Consider the following 19,947-nt stretch of genomic DNA (forward strand, 5'->3'; position numbering starts at 1 on the left):
TTGTAGCAGGTAGTGCGTTCAAAGTAGGGATCACCAAAGGTATTAAGGCTTCCGCTGTGATGTTGCTCTTTTTCCTGGTTGGGCAGGCAGGTGCAATAATGGGCCTTTTATGCACTAAATTGCTGGTATGAATGTCAAATGGGAGGAGGTAATGGTCAGTCCAGATAAATTGTGTGGGATCTTTCACAGTAATGTTGCAGTTAAGGGCAGTTATCCAGTCAAGGATTCTGCCCTTCGAGTGGGTGGGTTTGGAGCAAAGTTGTTGGAGGCCATGCTCCTCTAATGCCATGGCCAGGGCAATGGCTGGGGTGTCGAGAGGGTCGTTAAACCCAAGATTAAAGTCTCCAAGTATAATCATTTGTGCTGATGGTTTGGAGCTTTCAGCAACTAGTGAGGTGATGTCTTCCTCAAATGAGCCAGGTGGGCCCGGGGGTCGGTAAATTAAATGCAGCGTGATAGTACTTTTAGGGGAAGTTTGTAATTTGACTGTGAGATGCTCCCAGGATTTAAGTGGAGGAGAGGAGGCTAGTCTGATGTCAAGCGTGGACTTAAAAATAATGGCTACACCGCCTCCTCGAGCGTTCGGTCTATCTGCTCTAAGGATGGTGTAGTTATCAGGTATGGCTAGAGTGAGAGATGGTCCTGCAGCATCGTGCAGCCAGTTTTCGGTTACAGCAAGGAAGTCCAGGTTGTTTGTTAGAATAATGTCTGCGACTTCTATGGAGTGGGCGACTAATGATCTGACATTTAGGAATGGGAGGGATAGTGTTGATAGGTGTTACAGTGTGAGGGTTAGTCTTATTAGGTGATTTGGCTGGGCCTTTGCTAGATCTGTGGTGGGTTCTGGCGCCAAGTCTAATGTTCCGATCGGACGGGATGAAGGTAGTGGTTCGAGAGATAGTTGGGTTAGCCATTGTGGAGGTGCTGTAGTCGAGAGTGGGGCATGATGCTCTCGTGTTGATGGGGTTCCGCTTGTAGACAGCTAAGTGCGTATTAGCTTGGACATCCGGAGAGTGTGCATGGCTGTGGGTAGGATGGGCGGATTTAGGTTCCGGGAGGAAGGCTGGTGTGGTGGGCAGGAATGGTGTGGGGCAGGTGACCGGGTGATGTCTTGGGCAGGCAGGTCTGACTAGACCATTGATATAGGCTAAGTAACTATTGCCAGTGCAAGGTATGTTGCTTTGCATGACACAGAAGGGGAACATGATCGCAGTCAGGCAAAGTAGCATGCTGGGGCTAGGGTGATGTACAGAGGAGTGGTGGGTAGGGGGCATTGGTGATATAGGTGGGGCACAACACAATGCAAGTGAGGTCAGGGGTGACCATAGGGCACAGCACAATGCAAATGAGGTCAGGAGGCGCACAACATAATGCAAATGAGGTCTGGGGCGACCATAGGGCACAACACAATGCAAATGAGGTCAGGAGGCGCACAACACAATGCAAATGAGGTCTGGGGCGACCAAAGGGCACAACACCATGCAAATGAGGTCTGGGGCGACCATAGGGCACAACACAATGCAAATGAGGTCTGGGGCGACCATAGGGCACAACACAATACAAATGAGGTCAGGAGGCGCACAACACAATGCAAATGAGGTCTGGGGCGACCATAGGGCACAACACAATGCAAATGAGGTCTGGGGCGACCATAGGGCACAACACAATGCAAATGAGGTCAGGAGGCGCACAATGCAAATGAGGTCTGGGGCGACCATAGGGCACAACACAATGCAAATGAGGTCTGGGGCGACCATAGGGCACAACACAATGCAAATGAGGTCAGGAGGTGCACAACACAATGCAAATGAGGTCTGGGGCGACCATAGGGCACCACACAATGCAAATGAGGTCTGGGGCGACCATAGGGCACAACACAATACAAATGCAAGTGTAATTGCAGGTAGGTTGTGGGCTCGGCGGAGCGTTGATAAAGCAGGCACAGTGTTACCTTGGCCGGTGAATGCGGTGGACCAGGGGGTCTGGCAGACGGCAGAGTCGGCAGTTTACAGGCAGAGAACAGGCTCCAGCCTTGTTCCCATGGGCCTTGGAAGGAGGGGGCCGGCTTCGCCATGTTCTTTATGAATGCAGAGTGAATTTCAAAAGAAATCTTTTTTTTTTTGTTTTTTTTTTTTTTTAGTGGGGCCCCCTCACAGGACATGTGCTGGGGCTGCGGGGGCCCCTGTTACGCCAGTGTGCTTATCCGTTCGCCTTTTGTAAGGTTACCAATGAATATGCAAGTAGCAGCTTTCGCCTCTTTTGCCCCCAGTACTCACCATTACTGAGCAGGTAGAAAGGATACAAGCTAAGACAGCCTTACTCCATTCCAGAAATCTAAAAATAACAGTTTGCACATGCGCTAAAGCAGAACCTACAGAGCTACAATTAGATTATGCCAGAGCACACAGAGTGCTGACACCCATGTAGGAGTTTTGTGTCAGCATACAATAGATAAAAGGGACTCATTACACTGGTAAAGGGATAGCTTTTAAATGCATGCAGGGATAGTGGCAGAATACACCAACAGGGAAATCAACATATGGCCGAAAATTCATCAAAACCCAGTGCAGTCAAAATGTGTCAGCATGAAAAATAAATGTAACAGTCATTGCCATCATGAACACAGGGAAGTTAGTCGCAGGCTGGTAAAGTGGTCAACAATTACATTTAATTAGCTTCAGTGCACGGCAGACAGCCTTTGATGTCCAGGTGCACACACCAGCAAGCCAGATAAAAATCCTGCCGACACAATGATAAATGTTTCAAGGAATTATCTGGAGAGGCATGTTTAGCAGTAGTTAAAATGCAAATAAAATCTAGTTATTCTAAGCTGAAACATGGCTGAGGAGCACGTGAGTCAGCAGGCAATTAGTAGAAGTGTCAACTCTAAGATAACGCACGTGCCGTACTAGACAGAGGGAGAGGTTGACTCACAGAGAATATCCTTGGACTTTTCATAGACCTGGCTTGAATAATTAAGAGCTGTTCTTTAAATGGCAATTATAGAAGTACACAGATCTCTCTATCCTCAATATAGAAACTCCATTTCTGATGTTTGTTAATCTGCTTAGAATCACATGCTGTGCATAGGTTCGACATCCAATGGTCACTGCGGAGTATTGCATTTTGTTTTTCGTAGTCGAAAAGGGGACGTCGACAAGGCGTGTCTGAAACACTATCCCTATAGTGACGTGCGTTGTACCCACAATCCCTCACGCGTCGAGGTCCCTCAGATTGTTTTTTTCCGCCCAGCTTCTGGTCGCCTTACGCGGAGCTCCTAGAGAGACATTGCAAATACTTACTACGGACCTCGGTCCTTAATTATACTTATTATATTGTTAAAGATCCCTCCCCTCGACGTTAGCTGTGAAGCTGTTTCTCCCCCGAGCAAGTTTTCGACGGAGGCGAAGAGACGGAGGAGATCCTTCGGCGCTGCCGAACACGTGGCCTGGCCTCGCCGGCCAACATACAGTAGGGAGAGTTGGGGTTCGAACTTTTATCTTCTCTTTGAGAATGTCTTTCTTTCTCCCCTATCTTTCCCTTGGGGTTGTTATCACCAGTTATTATTGCCTCAGCTATGGAGAGGACACCTTTTAAGTTTTGCCCACGCTGTAGGGGCAAATACACTTGGAAGGACAAACACAAGCTCTGTAATCGTTGCTTGCCCCTCGATCATAAGGAGGACAGCTGCGCGCCCTGTAAGCTCTTGAAACCAAGAACGCTTAAAGAACGCAAAGTTAAGAGGTGGGCGGACTACGCTATGTCGAAGTCAGTTTCCTCACCCGCCGCCGCTGTTACAGAAAGTGACGAGGAGGGTGATAACTCGACGTCCGTTACGGAAGTCATTAACCCCCAGAAGGAGCGCTCGCGCTCCTCGACGTCGGTCCCCGGCCCCGGCGGGCTCGGCTCACGCCCTGCTTATGGGGATGAACACCCCGGCGACAAGGACGCACACAGACCCCATAAGCCTAAGCACACAACCCACGGCTCTTCTTCGTCGAAGACGAAGGATCCATCAGCGCCGAAGGGGACGCAGGGCACTCTGGCGTCTACCTCAGACCGTAAGGGTCTCAAGCCCCACCCGCAAACGCAGCCGCGACCAGCGATTGGGCTATCATCAAACACGGGCGCTACCCCAAAATCATCCGACGTAACGCTCCATAGAGCGGCCGTCGAGGAACAACGCGTAACGCTCGCAACGTCGACACCAGAGTCCTCTACTGACAAACTCGTTGTCGAGAGCCTGGCGAGAATTGTTTCCGAAGACAAACATAAGCGGACGACGAAACAAACGTCGAATACCGCACAAAAAGCTATGGAAACGCTGAAAAAGCACAAGAGTAGCCAGGAACTGCCCCCTTCATCTAAGGGCACTTCTGAACTACCGGAGGGCTTTTCAGAGGGCGACGGAAACCTTTCTTCGACGTTGTGGGAGCGTTCTACGCGGTTTGAAGGTGAAAACACTGATTTCCCCCCTCTATTCAGGGGTCCCCCATGAGACCCTTGAAAGACTCCATTCTTGTATGGAGAAAATGGAAAGGTTTTTGGGAAACCAAAACCCACCCACACCCAAAAGACCAAGAGAATGGCCCCAGGATGACCCTAGGGTCAAGATTCCTAGGCTGTTTTCCCCTTCCACAGACGTATATGACCTCACGGAAGAGGAGCAATACCTCCAGGAAGATGAGGAGTGTCTGGGTGGAGAGGAAGAACATGAGGAAGAGGGGTTTGAAGAAGATCCTTACACTAGTGCAGGAGCTTTCGAAGAAGATACAGCTACCTCGCAGCCCTGGCAATCCCCATCAGTGCAGCCTTGGCAATCCCCATCAGTGCAGCCTTGGCAATCCCCATCAGTGCAGCCTTGGCAATCCCCATCAGTGCAGCCTTGGCAATCCCCATCAGTGCAGCCCTGGCAATCCCCATCAGTGCAGCCTTGGTAATCCCCATCAGTGCACTCAGACCCTGATGTCTTTCACCCTTCTCCTCCCAAGGATTCACCTATTGGAAACACCTCTCCCATAGATGACCAACCTTCACTTAATGCACTATTGCGCAAGGCAGCAGCGCATTTTGAAATAGACACAGGGGAGACTCTTCCGGACATAGACTTTGTAGAGAAAGTTATTAAAGAAAAAGCCCCTGTTAGTCAGTCTATTCCGCTCCTGGCTTCTATAAAGCGAAGAATAACTCCTTCCCTTTCCAATCCTGCCTTAGTCAGAGGGGTCAACCCTCGGATAGAAAAGCTCTTCAGCCCTTCGCCCTCTGACCCTTTGTACATCAGAGGCCATTCTATTCCAGACTCCCTCGTAGTTACTAATACAAGGAAAAGAGCAGGGGTACCACTATCCACTAGTGAGGCACCACCTGACAAAGAGGCCAAAAAGCTCTACGCACTTGGGAAGAGAATCACGACGTCCGCCGCCTTTTCGACTAGAATTGCAAGTAACAATTCCCTACTAGCTAGCTACGCAGATGCACAGTGGAGCAAGCTGCGCAGCGAAGCAGAGGACGCACCAGAACCCCTGCGTTCACGCCTGTTAGCTACAATCTCAGCGGGAACTCTTGTAAACCAGGGCATCGTAAAAAACTCCTTAGATGCCGCAGAGACGGCTGGCCGTTCCCTGGTTCAGGGAATACTTCTCAAACGCCATGTCTGGCTGCGCAATTCAGGATTTAAGCCGGAAACCCAGGCTTCCCTGATAAATAAGCCCATAGAACCAACACATCTGTTTGGGAAAGCAGTTGATGAGGCCCTAGAACATGCGAAAAAAGAGTTTGATACCATCAAGACTCTTGACCAAATTTCTAGGCCCCCTAACAGACGCGGCTATGGCAATAGACGCTCCTTTCGTGGCCAACGCCAGCAGCAAAACCAACAGCAATTTTACTCTGCTACCAACTGGCCCTCTAACCAGGGTAACAACATCCAGTTCAGTCAAAGAGGCCAACGCCGTGGCAGAGGAAGAGGTCGCGGCTCCAGCCCCAAAGGTTCCACGCCCAATACCAACAAATGACCCGAAGATTTGGGTCCCCTCTCATGCATCACCGGTCGGGGGCCGGCTAACATCGTTCCTTTCAGCATGGGAGGGAATATCGTCAGACCGCTGGGTATTATCCACCATAGCCCACGGATACTGCATCGAATTCAACGGTTCCCTGAAGTACAGACCCCCACGGAACCGACGCATGACACCGGAACACCTCACCATTCTTCTTCAAGAAGTAGAAGAGCTACTGAAAAAAGAAGCTATAGAGGCTGTCCCCCTATCTCAGGTAACAGAAGGTATTTATTCAGTGTACTTCCTTGTACCCAAAAAGGACTTAACCATGCGCCCTGTATTAGATCTGCGCCCAGCGAACAAGTTTGTCAAACCCCAAAAGTTTCGTATGGTGACCTTGCAGGAAGTAATCCCACTGTTATCACAAGGGGATTACATGACAACACTAGACATGAAAGATGCATACTTTCATATTTTAATGTTGCCAGCGCACAGAAAATACCTCAGGTTCAAGATAGACAACAAACACTACCAGTTCAGAGTACTACCCTTCGGGATAGCATCTGCACCAAGGGTATTCACGAAAGTACTGGCAGTGGCAGCGGCCCACCTGCGCAGGTTATCCATCCCGGTATACCCTTACCTCGACGACTGGCTCATAACAGGGGATTCTTACGAAACATGCTTCTCCAATACCCAAAAGACTGTAGACCTTTTGTTCCAACTGGGCTTCTCCATCAACGAAAAGAAGTCCAGCTTAGACCCCAGCCAAATCAAACAATTCCTAGGGGCTCTAATTCGAACAAAGGACGGCCTCGTCTTCCCCTCCAACGAGAGGGTCCAAAACATGCTGTTTCAGATCCCACATTATATGGTAGGTTGAGAGGTGACGGTACGCAAAGCAATGCGCTTGCTAGGGATGATGGCGTCATGTATTTATTTGGTACCTCACGCACGCCTGCGTATGCGCCCAATGCAAGAGTGGCTCAACAGCCAGTGGTGTCAGGCCAGCGGACAATGGCCTTGGTTCTCTCGCTATGGTGGTGGACAGAAGAAAACCTGTTATTAGGGAAAACTTTTGCCACACCCGCAGTGGAAGCCACTCTAACCACAGACGCATCCCTTACAGGATGGGGGGCTCACCTATCCCATCAGACTGCTCACGGAGTGTGGACTCCGAACGTAGCATCCAAACACATACATCTACTGGAGCTACTAGCTGTGTTCAAGGCGCTAAAAGCCTTCCAGGAACACCTACATGGCAAAACAGTGATGGTCCTTACAGACAGCACCACAGCCATGTACTACATCAACAAGCAGGGGGGCACCCACTCTCCAGGACTGTCCAAACTGGCCCAAAATATATGGAAGTGGGCTCTCAAACAAAACATGTTCCTACTGTCACAACATGTACCAGGGGAACTCAATCTGCTGGGAGACAAACTCAGCAGAGATTTCCCCCTGTGTCCTGTTCCGAGTCCACCTCCCCTTTCTCCTCACCTGACTCCTCCGATGTACGTACACAAGGATCGGTCTCAAACTTGCCTGGCTTCTCCGTAGTCCTTGGAACCCTGCTTTTCTGTGTTCTGGCCTTCTTTTCGTGAAGATAAGGTCTGGCCCCTCCGGAGGCCACCGTGACAGAAGAGTGGACCTATCACCGGGGAAGCCCAGGGGGCCAGCCTCAGTTCTAGGGGAAAAAGCCCGAAGGCGGAAAAAACCCTAGTCCATAGATGGGTTCGGAAGGTAGGTCCTTTAGATGGTTCAGAACTATAATTTGCAGTTCCAAGATGTCAGGGGTGATGACGTAGATAGTGTGTTTGAAGGCAGGAATCAAAGAGGCAAAAAAGCAAGGTACGGAGTAAAGGGGTAGCTGACCCTGAGATAAGGGTAGAAAAGGAAAGTATCGAAAAGGGTAAAGGGAAACAGTAATTAGAAAGGGCTACTGTACCAAAGTCTCAAGTAGTCTGAAGCAGCGCTAACCCCCTGCGGCGAAACGGAAAGGAACAACTCGCCAGAAGGTATTATGCCGAGAAGGTAGACAAAGGTAGAAAAGTAACAAAGGCTTGAGAAACGCAGCGGCGACCAGCACAGCGCTTCCGTGTTTGTAAAAGAAAGAAATACCAGTCAGAAGGGTTGAAGGAACAGCCGATAGCAAGTCCAGTAAGAAAGCTCCTGTTTCCGGACGCGGAAACACAGTGCGAGAAGCACCCTCGCGGCCGGATTCCCAGGTTGAAGTAAGGTAAGTGGAAGTTTAGAGCAAAGAAAGAAATAGCGAAGCGGAAGGGTACTGCAACAGATGTAACAGCTGCATTCGTGGGCGCAGAGAAAAACTGTAGCGAATACGGAGATAATAGAAAGGTAAGGAATAGGGATAAAGGGAAGGTACCAGGGGAAATGAGGACTAGGAGGTATACACAGGAAGGCGATAATCCAAAGTCGGAGCGTTGAGAGAGAGTGAAATAACAGATACAATGCGCCGAAAAGTGGGCGGAGCCGGATTATATAAGCTCAGCGTCATGATGGGCGCCATGTTGGGTGAGGGCTAGACCGATCACCGGCGGAACCGCCAGCGATACCAATGTTTCCAATCTTGGGTCCTGACACCCTGCCCGAAGAGTACGAATGGCGACTGCACAAAGACATCGTCTTCGACGTCTTCACGCAATGGGGATTCCCAGAAATAGACCTGTTCGCAACCCTGGAGAACTCACAATGCCAAAGTTACGCCTCCAGGTACCCCCAGAACCAATCCAAGGGGAACGGTCTGTTGATTCAATGGTCAGGGAAATTTGTTTATGCTTTTCCCCCGACTCCCCTTCTCAACAAGGTTGTGCACAAGATGCACCAGGAACAAGTGACCATGATACTGGTGGCCCCAATGTGGGCCCGACAGCCATGGTTCGCTCACTTGATGGAGATGTCTCTATCTCCCCCAGTGAAACTCCCCTGCCCGTACAACATGCTGTCACAAGACAAGGGCAGGACTCTGCATCCTTGCCCCCAGAACATGAACTTAGCAGCCTGGCTCCTGAGATCATAGAATTTGGACATCTACAGCTCCCGCAGAGATGCATGGACATCCTCAGGGAAGCCAGAAAACCTAACACTCGCCACTGCTATTCTAACAAGTGGAAGAGATTTGTCATCTGGTGCAGAGGAAAGAGCATCAACCCGATTGACTGCTCTCCCACACATATTGTTCTATACCTGACCCATTTATTGGATTCAGGTCTAGTGTTCAATTCCATTAAAGTCCACCTAGCGGCACTTTCTGCATACACCACTTCCCAACTCAAAGTGTCGTGGTGGAAGATCCCTGTTATAAAGGCCTTCATGGAGGGAGTAATGAGAATACACCCCCCGATAGCTGACCCAGCTCCCGGATGGGACCTTAACGTGGTACTTACCAGACTCATGGGCTCACCATTTGAACCCATGCACAAAGCATCTCTTAAGGACCTCACTCTTAAGACTGCTTTTCTAATAGCTATCACCTCCATCAGGAGAGTAAGTGAACTACAGGCTCTTTCTGTTCTAGACCCCTTCGTTACAGTTCACAGAGATAAGGTGGTTCTACGCACGCACCCAAGGTTTGCACCGAAATTCATCTCGAAATTCCACATAAACCAGTCTATAGAACTACCAACGTTCTTTCAAAATCCTTCCAACTTGGGAGAAAAAAGTCTGCACACACTGGATGTGCGCAGAGCGGTCATGATCTACATGGAAAGAACCAGACCACTGAGGAAGACTAATCAGTTCTTCGTCTCGGTGGCAGCAGGAAGAGAAGGGGATGCAGTTTCAAAGTCCACTATTTCTAGATGGATTGTTCAATGCATCACTCTCTGCTATACTCTTGCTAAGAGAGAACTGCCCTTTAAGCCAAGAGCGCACACTACTCGAGGCACAGGGGCATCCATAGCATTCATTGCAAATGTTCCCCTTGAGTCCATCTGCAAAGCGGCTACCTGGAGTTCTGTGCACACCTTTACAAAACACTACTGTCTAGATGCACACTCTAGATCTGACTCCCAGGTGGGACAGGCAGTATTAAGACATCTTTTCTCTACTGTTCCTTCTCATAACCCACCGCCAACTCCAGGTACTGCTCGCTTGTCTATGCACAGCATGTGATTCTAAGCAGATTAACAAACATCAGAAGACAATGCATTACTTACCGTAAAAGCATTTCTGATGGTTGTATCTGCTTAGATTCACATGCGCCCACCCTTCCTCCCCGCTCGGATGGAAGTAACATAGACTTCCTTTTATATCTCTCTTTTCTGTACTCACTCACGTCTAGAAGGCTCCCTCAGGGCAGAAAAAATACAAACAGAGGGACCTCGACGCGTGAGGGATTGTGGGTACAACGCACGTCACTATAGGGATAGTGTTTCAGACACGCCTTGTCGACGTCCCCTTTTCGACTACGAAAAACAAAATGCAATACTCCGCAGTGACCACTGGATGTCGGACCTATGCACAGCATGTGAATCCAAGCAGATACAACCATCAGAAATGCTTTTACGGTAAGTAATGCATTGTCATATCCTCACACCTGGTCAGTACAAGGTTAAGAACATCCTATACCAGCCAATGAGAGCCATTCCTACTCCTGTCTAATGCCAACCAATCAAATGTTAAAGTGATGTAAGTGTATGTGTTATCTAAAAGTGGGTTGGCCAGTAGATAGGCACCCTCCAATCCTGATTGTTACATCAATGGAAAGTGAATGTACATTAGGGGAGCAAACCAATGAATGTTAGAGATGTGTCAAGCAATGAACGCTGTCTAGTCAAATGGTCGACAGTCAAAAGGTCAACACAATTTGGTCGACAGGTCAAATGATCGAATTTTCTTTTTAGTTATATATATTTTTTTAGGTTTTCGTTTAGGGAAAAAAGTGGTTTTTTAAGCAAAAAAAGGCGGTTGGGGGAACCCCACCATAAAAAAAAGAGAAAACAAAAAAAAACAAAATTCGACCATTTGACCTGTCGACCTTTTGGTGTCGACCATTTGACCTGTCGACCCTTTAGATTCGACCATTTGACCTACAATCGCAATGAACACTGGAAGAAACCCGAGTGAGGGCATGCCTGTGGATCTCGTGTTCCCCCAGATTGTTGTGTATTCTAAATAAAGAGCTGGGATTATCTAGCACTTGGCATACTCCATCTTCTGTCACCTCTTTTTATGACATTTACCTGGTAGTGGGCTGAGTTACCTTTGGGCCCCAGATTGGACTCACTGGTCAGTTCAGCACCCTCATACTTCCAAGCCAGCAGATTGTGCCAGGCCCACAGGCTGCATTGGGGGGCATCAGCTACGAGGTCTGACAATGGGGGCTTCGCCACAGCACCTTATGTCCTCGCAGCTACCTCTCCAGCCCTCCATCCTGATTATATTATGACCAAGGGGGTATATGGTTAGCTACCCCATCGCCAGTGGCCGAAGCATCAAGACTCTTCATCTTTACATACTTTCTCAGGGGCTCCATACTTCACAATGTCAAAATGGCAACTACCCCTCTTCAAACATCTAGTCTAGGCCCCAGGATTTCTTAACTGTGTGGTAGTCAGTGTCTGCCTCCTCTTGCCACCTCAGTACTTATAGTATGCAGGATTCAAGTACCTTCTGAGACCGTAGGCCCGCCGTGAGGTCCCAGTCATCTGCTCCCAGCTGGAGCTCAAATATCGCTTGGGGCTCCCTCCCCCAAAGGCTCAGCCAGTCGGTCGTCCCAGCCTGCACACACACCAGACAGCCCAGGGGTAGGGCACTGGCAACTGCCGTAATCCATGCCAAGTGTGGTATCCTGGTATGCTTGTAGCTAGTGCTTGTGTATGCAGGGGCCTCATAGAATGGAGAGGTGGAGCTTGGAGTGTGGAAGGCTTGGGGATTCCACAGAGTGTCGGTTGGGACTTGGAAATAGACTGGGAACCAGGGCAGAGGCTTGTGACTTACTCTCCTACCTTTCATTGACTATATCTATGTAACTAAGAGGAATAAAGCCTGTTCCTTTTACAGTTACCTGAGTCAGCCTGGTTCCTGCTCCATGTCATCCCTGGCTCAGATACATCACCAAGCCTCCATACTCCAGACCTGGGTCAAGGAGTAAGCATAGTCTGGAAGCTGTTGGTTTTCAGAGAAACATGACCATAAATCTTCCCCTTTTAATGCCCAGTCCTCAGGCCGCTAAAACTCCATCAACAACACTTGTAGATTCGGAGGGTATGAATGCTGAAAAAAACACCAAAACTATAATGTGCTCTGGCATGATAAATGGTGATGTTTGGTAAAAATCACCTCAATGGAACATTGCCAAGATACTACTATTTTAGAACACGTCAGGTTGGTTAGAAAATCTCCTTCATATATTTACATAAGCTACATACATGAGCACGTCTGCTAAATTGAGGTGCACTCATTTGTCCAGGTATGTGTGAGACCTGTCACTGCTTTTTCGGAATCTATCATCAGTCTTGAAATTTGTGAACAGAGGCTCCAAACAAATGTAAGGCTCTAATCAGCATAACCCAGAGGGATCTGAGGGGCTGATGCCGGTAGAAAACAAACAAATAATATTCGCTTTGAAACTACAAATCATGGGATGTTAGCAAAAGTGCTAACTCCTTCATAAGTTTCCACATACTAAATGCATGTGTTAGGCCACTCTAATCTGTCCGGGACCAATTGTTGCTTGTTAAAATCATTTATCGGTTTTGAAAAGTGAAACAAGTAGTGTTGGTCCTCAGATTGGATATTTGAACTTCCAAAAACAAATATTACCTTTGTGTACTGTCACAAAGTAACCACAAATCAAAAAACACTATTTTTTTTTATAGTTTTACAGTCGGATGCCTTGGATAAAACTTTGAAACAAGAAATGTATTGTGATGATGGTGTGGAAGGAAATCACTCCAAACTTAGATTTAGAATCAAACATGAGTCTGCTTTATTTCATTTCGATGCCAGAAACAAATTGGACAGAGTATCACTGTGAATCAATGTAGATCTCCCCTCCATCTTGCTAGGTTTTATAGGAAAAAATACCTTGGAGTGTTTCACATTTTTGCACTACTGAAACCTCCTATCCGCGGTTCCTGTCCCCTCTCTTCAACCTCTTCCAAATGTCTACCTTCTCCAAACATCCACATTGGGCTTCATGACTCGAAGACACTGACCTCGACATTCTCACTCTTACCAAGACATGGTTCAATGCCAGCTCAGTCACTTCTTTTGACTCCCTCCTACCTGACAGCTTCAAGATCATTTCCATGCCTCAACCTTACCGTGCTGGCGGTGGGGTTGCCTTAATCCTCCCTGAGTGGGTTCCTTCTTCCATCTTACCCACCCAGCTCTACTCTTCCTTTGTGGGCCTGGTTTGCAAGTTGGTGATCTCTCCCTCCTCCACCTTGACCATTGCTACCATTTACCAGCCTCCAGGCGCTACCATCTGATTGCGCCCCTCCATGCATCCTTTCCTAATGTACTCCCCGCCCCTTCCACCCCTCCTTCCCACCCGTTCCTCTTCTCTCCTCTCCCCAGCCACCCTATGGTGCTCTTTGTCTCTCCTAACTTTTCCAACTGCTTCTCTATCGACTATCCTGCTCTCCTTATTAAATCTGGTAGGAAGAAGTTTAAAAAGGACATCCTGGTCTCCAACCCAGGCCTCTCTATCGACGACACCTATACCAGTGCCTCCTCTAGGCAAACCCTCACCAAAGCATATTTGTTGTTCCTTTGTCAGACATATGGACTCTTCATATGGTCTCTGTGCTTTGTCCTCTCTCTTCTTCTCCTATTAATGGGGGCACCAGGTACGAGGCCCTCCTGGCCTCCTTCGACTCCTCTAAGGTCATCATAAATGTTTACCTGAATGGTACTGTCTTGGTCCAAGGCTCTCTGGCCAATCTTCTCCTCTTTGATAGACGCTTCCCGCACCTCATCAACTTCCTTCCTTCTCCTGCTGTCCCTTCTCTTCCCCCTATGGCTTCCTTGCCTCCCCCTGCTGTCTCCTCCTTGGATTCCTTGTCCTCTCCTCCTTCCTCTTCGCCCCCCTGTCGGGCTTCTTCTACACCTCCACAGGGCGTACCTCTGATTTGTACACCTCCCCGGAAGTCTTTCAAGGGTGGCAACCTTCTCCATATTGCCACTCTTAACTCTCGCTCAGCTGTAAAACACTCCTCTGACATCTACCTCCTCCTGGAAGAACTTGACCTTGATGTCCACGGCCTCACCGAGAAATAGTTCATGACCAGCTCTGGTACAAGCTTTGACACTCTCCTCCCTGATGGTTACAAGATCCTCTCTGCGCCCAGGTCCAACCGTTCTGGAGGGGGTGTAGCCCTGATCTTCCCAGAGAGGATTCCTGCCTCTGTCATTCCTACGCAAGCCTACTCCTCCTTCGAATGCCTCTATCTCTCCTAGCCATTCCCTTACTGTGGCTATCATCTATCAGCCACCTGGTCAGATCTCCTCCTTCCTCTCTGAGTTGGCAGACCTCTACTCTTCCCTCCTGGTCTCAACCACTCAACTCCTCCGTCTTGGAGACTTTAACATCCAACTGGATGCTTCCTGTCCTTCCTCTGGACTCTTTCGCGACATATGTGACTCTCTCTCGCTCTCTATTCTCCTCTCTGGCCCGACTCACTCTGCAGGGCACACTCTGGATGCTCTGATCTCTTCAGACCTTCCCCTTTCTATCCCTCTCACCACTCCTCTCTCCTGGAGCGTTCATTTTCTCTTTTCCTCCCAGCTCACCCTCTCTACCCCTCAGGCCAAGCCACCTCCAGCACTGCCACCCACCTTCTTGATTATTCGACCCATGAAGCTGTGTCAGTTGAGGCTTTCACCGTCACTTTCTCCCCCCCCCAGGCCCCTTTGGTTGATTCACACCCTGACACAGCCCTTTCCATGCTCCACTCTGCTATAACTGATACCCTTGATTTTTTTGCCCCTGTCATGAGGCTCCGCTTGAAGCCCAAAGCGCAACTCCTGGTATGACTCAGACCTTGTCACCCTGAAACACAAGTGCAGGGTGGCTGAGAAAAAATGGCATGCTTCCGGTACATCCTCTGACAAACTGGCCTGCCGCCTGCTCCACAGGAAATAGCGTCTCTCTGTCCGCACCAAGAAGAGAGCTCACATCCAAGCCTGCGTCTCTGCAGCATCTAACAACTCAGCCGAACTCTTTAAAATCTGCAAGGAACTGGCCAATCCTGCTGCAGTCTCTACCTCTCCTGTCCCCTCTCAGGCCCTCTGCATGGCTCCGGCTTCTCATTTCATCTCTAAAATTCAAGACATCCTGTTCTCTCTCTCTTCCCCCTCCCCTACTCCCTGCACTTCATCTGGCCTTTCTTCGGCCACCTCTCCTCCCTCCTTCTCTGCCTTTCCCCTGTTCTCCCCAGATGAGGTTTCTAGACAAGTCTGATCTATGAAAGTCTTGTCAAAACAGGTTCACCCCTGTTCCTCCAAAACCATCAAGGACCACATTGACACCCTGGCTCCTGCTCTGGCTGACTTCTGCAACCACTCCTTCGCCACTGGGGTCTTCTCTTCCCCCCTGAAGCACTCCCTTGTGCACCCTCTTCTTAAGAAACCCTCTGCCAACCCGTCCTGCCCGGCTAACTGTCGCCCAATCTCCATCGCTCCTTTCCTGGGCAAACCCCTGTAAAAGCTGGCCATCTCCCAGCTTAATCTTCACACTGAATCTGTTGGTTGTCTCCATGAACATCACTTCTCGCCCACCGCATTGCCGCTCCCTGCCCCAAATTTCAGTGTTATGCGGATTACACTCAGCTCAGTTTCAGGCTCCCTCCAGCCACCTCTTCTCCTTCCCTCATCTCTGACTGTCTGTCTGCTATCCAGGAGTGGTATGCTGCCAATGATCTCTGCCTTAATACCAGTAAGACTGAGATTCTCCTCATCGGCACACCCGCTCCACCCTTTCCTGTCTCTCTCTGGCCAACCTCTCTTGGTCCTCATCCTGCTCCCACCTGTGAGGCTAAATACCTTGGGGTCATCTTCGACTCCACACTCTCCTTCTCTCCTCACATCTCTGATGTCTCTAAGAAGTCACACTACCAGCTGCACCTCCTTCGAGGTATTCTTCCTTTCCTCTCCTTCCCCCAGAAGCGCAATGTCTCCAGAGCTCTGGTTCTCTCTAGGCTGGACTACTGCAACAGCCTCTTTCTAAATCTGCCTGCCTCTACACTCCAACCACTGCAACTCATCCAGAACAGGACTGCAAGACGTTTCCTTGGCTTCAAGCCTGGGGATCGTATCTCTCCAGGACTGAAATCTCGGCACTGGCTCCCAGTGGCGGCAAGGATTAAATTAAAAACCCTCTGCATTGTCCACAAGGCCTTCTGGGGCCTGGGGCCTCAATACCTTCAACTCTCTCTTCCTAAATATCTTCGTTCTCTAGTTCTTCACTGATCCGCTTCCAACTCCCTCAAGGTCAGTCGCTTCTCCAAGCAACGAGTTGGTGGAAGATCTTTCTTCGGCTGGGGCCTCCCTCTGGAACAGCCTCCCTGCCTCTCTGGAAATTGAGGAGAACCATCTCCGGTTTCAGAAGCACCTCAAGACCTTCCTCTTTGCTTCTACTTTCTCTCCTCCTCTACCCTGCTGAATTCCTGACTGAAACTGCACTGGTCACCTGGCTACCATCTGTTCTCGGGCCCAGGTCCCCTTCCCGCCAGTTGCACACCTGCACTGCCCCCCTGGCAACCCTTGTACTCTGGGGATGTTTCTGTATCCCTACAGCCCCTACCAGTACTTGCCACCTGATGTTTGCACTTACCCTTGCACCTGCCACCAGCTGGCTGCACTTCTTATGTATTGTTCCTATTTATTGTGTCTATTTATTACTGTTATCCTATGTACTGCACTTCTCCTTCCCCTTCCCTCTCACACTTTTCACCTTCACCTCCTCCCTTGCCCTTGTGCGATTTCAATGTCACCTGGCCTAGTAAGATCGTTGTCTCTGTCTTCCCTCTGTTCTCCTCCCTTGGCTTGTCACGCCTTGAAACACTTGTGTATAGGCGTGTTATGAATGACATATCATATCATATATCGTATCATACCTCAGTGTTCCTGAATGGGCTGATTTCTGCTCCTCCTTTCTGCTCCTCCTTACTTTCAAACGTATCCATTCTGCTCCTCTTGGACTGTATGTGTATATTGTCAGAATGGCCACCAGAATCAAAAGGCCAGACAGACAGAAGGATAAGTGTTGTGGCTTGGATTTGCCTTCCCTCCTGTTGCTATATATGTTACAATGTTACGGTTGCCTGGATGCTGAGTGCTGTGAGAATGTTATGTGCAGAGTGTTCCTAGAGTGGGCCTGACTGAGAGAGAGGGTGCAGGTGGATGTCTCCCAAGAAACTTACCTTGTATGTACAAAAAAGGTTTGTGAGCCCCTCTAATGAGAACCAACACAGCCAAATAACCTGTTCTATGGGTAGGTGCCCACTTGGAGTGTCTGCAACCACATTTTAGCTGACTGTATTTCTCACTTGGGCAGTCCAGCACCGAAATGCTATGCAATTCTCGTCTGAACAATAGTACCAACAGCCACCCAAGACACATGTTTCAGCCTAGTCGGGCCTCATCAGTAAGTTGAAGCATTGCCTCTCTAAACACCGTGAGCAAGGGGTCCACATCTGGATTACCCTGGGTAAATTAGGGTGAAACCCCAAGTTCCCAAAAATACACAAAAAGATCTGGGAGCCCCTCTAGCGAGAACAAACACGGCCAAATAACATGTTCTATGGGTAGGTTCCCACTCGGAGGGTCTATAACCACATTTTAGTTCACTGTACTTTTCACAGAAGAGAAATACCATTTGCATATCAGTCTGGTCCCATCCACTTGGACAGGGAATAGGAACTCTGTTTCCTTCACAGAACTTACTTCGCAGAGCAGGCAGACAGAGGGCAAAGGAGGAATATGGCAAAGGCAAGACAGAAGGGCTAAGAGAAAAACAGGGAATAGAAAACAGGGTAGAGTAACAGCGTCAATGCTTAGTGGGGAAAAACGAAGCGACACAAGGTGCTCACCATTGGGCTGCTTCTTCTGCTGTTTCACTCTGGCAACGATCCTTGGGATGGATTGCATCAGGGCGCCATCTTGTAAACAACTGCAACGTTACCAGATCGTCTGAGCAGTGCACCAAGCTGCCACCATTTTGAAGGGCTAAATACCCAGTGAGGATGCTGTTTCCTCCAATGCTGCCAGATAGACCATGAATTGATAGAAGTCCTAACAAGGCCAGGCAGCGGAAGACCACTAGGTCCGTGAAGAACGCCCGCCAGCCCAATGTACCAGCCGGACTTCTAAACCAGCCTCGAAGGGCGAGTTGTGTGTGGGAGAGCAGAGGACGAGTGTCGTCAGACCTCGTCCGCATGAACATAGGCTGGGAACCTACGTTCCTACATAGTGAACCGACACCTCCAAGGAGCCACCAAACAGCACAGGACCCCCCTAAAGTAGCTGCAGAGCTGCACAAGGCAGAGTCTGTCTTGTAGGACTTGCAGACAGATGTACAGAGGGACAGGGTAGCAACAGCATGCATTCCGTAACCCAGAGGCAACCTTGCGATCCACAGCGACCTGAACCGCTGCCTTCACTGCCGACATCGAAAACCGCCCCACCAGGTGGGCGATGCGAGGAAGAGAGTGTCGCCACAAAACGGGACATGGCAACCCGTTCCACGCCCTGTGAACAGTGCAGCAGCAGAGCACCTGGGGAATGCCCAGGGCAACCCCATCTTTGGGGCATGCCCGTAACGTCCGACGGAAGGATCTGAACAAGCACCCCGGACCAAGGGTGCCTAGAAACCAAACCATTCCACCCCAGGGAGAGCACAGTGTCCACTTCTACCCTGAGGAGACACAACCCCCAGCCTCAGCAGCCGTGGAGGGCGAATCTTGGAAGAGGTGGAAGCAGGGATGTCATTTCACCAAAATGCCAGGCGTAGTGGAAGTGACATCACAAGGTCACTCCCCCAAGAGTGACATCATATGAAGTTATGTTATTTGCCCACGCCCCCGTGTGACATCACAGGAAGTGATGTAATTTGACCACGCCTCAATCGTGACATCACAGGAAGTGGCATCACATAGCATTGTTTCCAAGTACACTACGAACAATATGGTCACGATAACCCTGTAAATTGATGTACATTTCATACAAGAATGGATCACCATATGTATTGTTAATATCAGTGCGTATAAGCCCATATTACCAAATCACTGTGAATGTAAGCAGACGTCCAAGGCCAAACGATAATGATGTTTTAATATATAGCACTTAAGCTTAAGCACTTCATTTAGAACAACTATACATACAATATCACACAACCTGTGTTGGTACTCATTTATCAACCAAAGCAGGATGAAAGGCTGAGTTGACCTTGCTGGGAGTCGCACCTGCAACCTATAGATCACACACACACATTGCAGCAGCCAGTGCTCAACCCACTGAGCTATTTTACCAGCTATACCTATTAGAAAATGAGCCACTCCAGCCTCAATCTAAAAAAAGTCTGTGACTGGTTCTGTAAGCCCCCCCACTCCTCCCCTGGTTCTTGATAAGGGACATGAAAGGGAGCAAGATAGCAAAAGGTATATGATGTATCTACTGCTTCTCTGCTGTTGTCCCTCTCATTTCCACTTCCTCCACTCCCGTCTTCTGCTTTCCACCTCCACCATTCGGGCTTTCACTTCCTTCACTCCTCACCACACCAACCTAACCCTCTATCTATCCTCCTGCACCGCATTCCGTTTCCTTGCATCCACACACCCCCTATCCCGCTTGCATCTTTCATGGGCCTCCCTGGACATGTCTGCAGTGTGCCACTGTTTTGATGGGCTTCAGCTGCCTGTGCAGGAGCTTGTTTTCCGATTCAGCACAGCCTATACCAACTACCGTTTCCTCAGCTGCCTTG

Source organism: Ambystoma mexicanum, chromosome 5q, assembly GCF_040938575.1.
Source record: "Ambystoma mexicanum isolate Mex_15411 chromosome 5q, UKY_AmexF1_1, whole genome shotgun sequence".
Taxonomy (NCBI): domain Eukaryota; kingdom Metazoa; phylum Chordata; class Amphibia; order Caudata; family Ambystomatidae; genus Ambystoma; species Ambystoma mexicanum.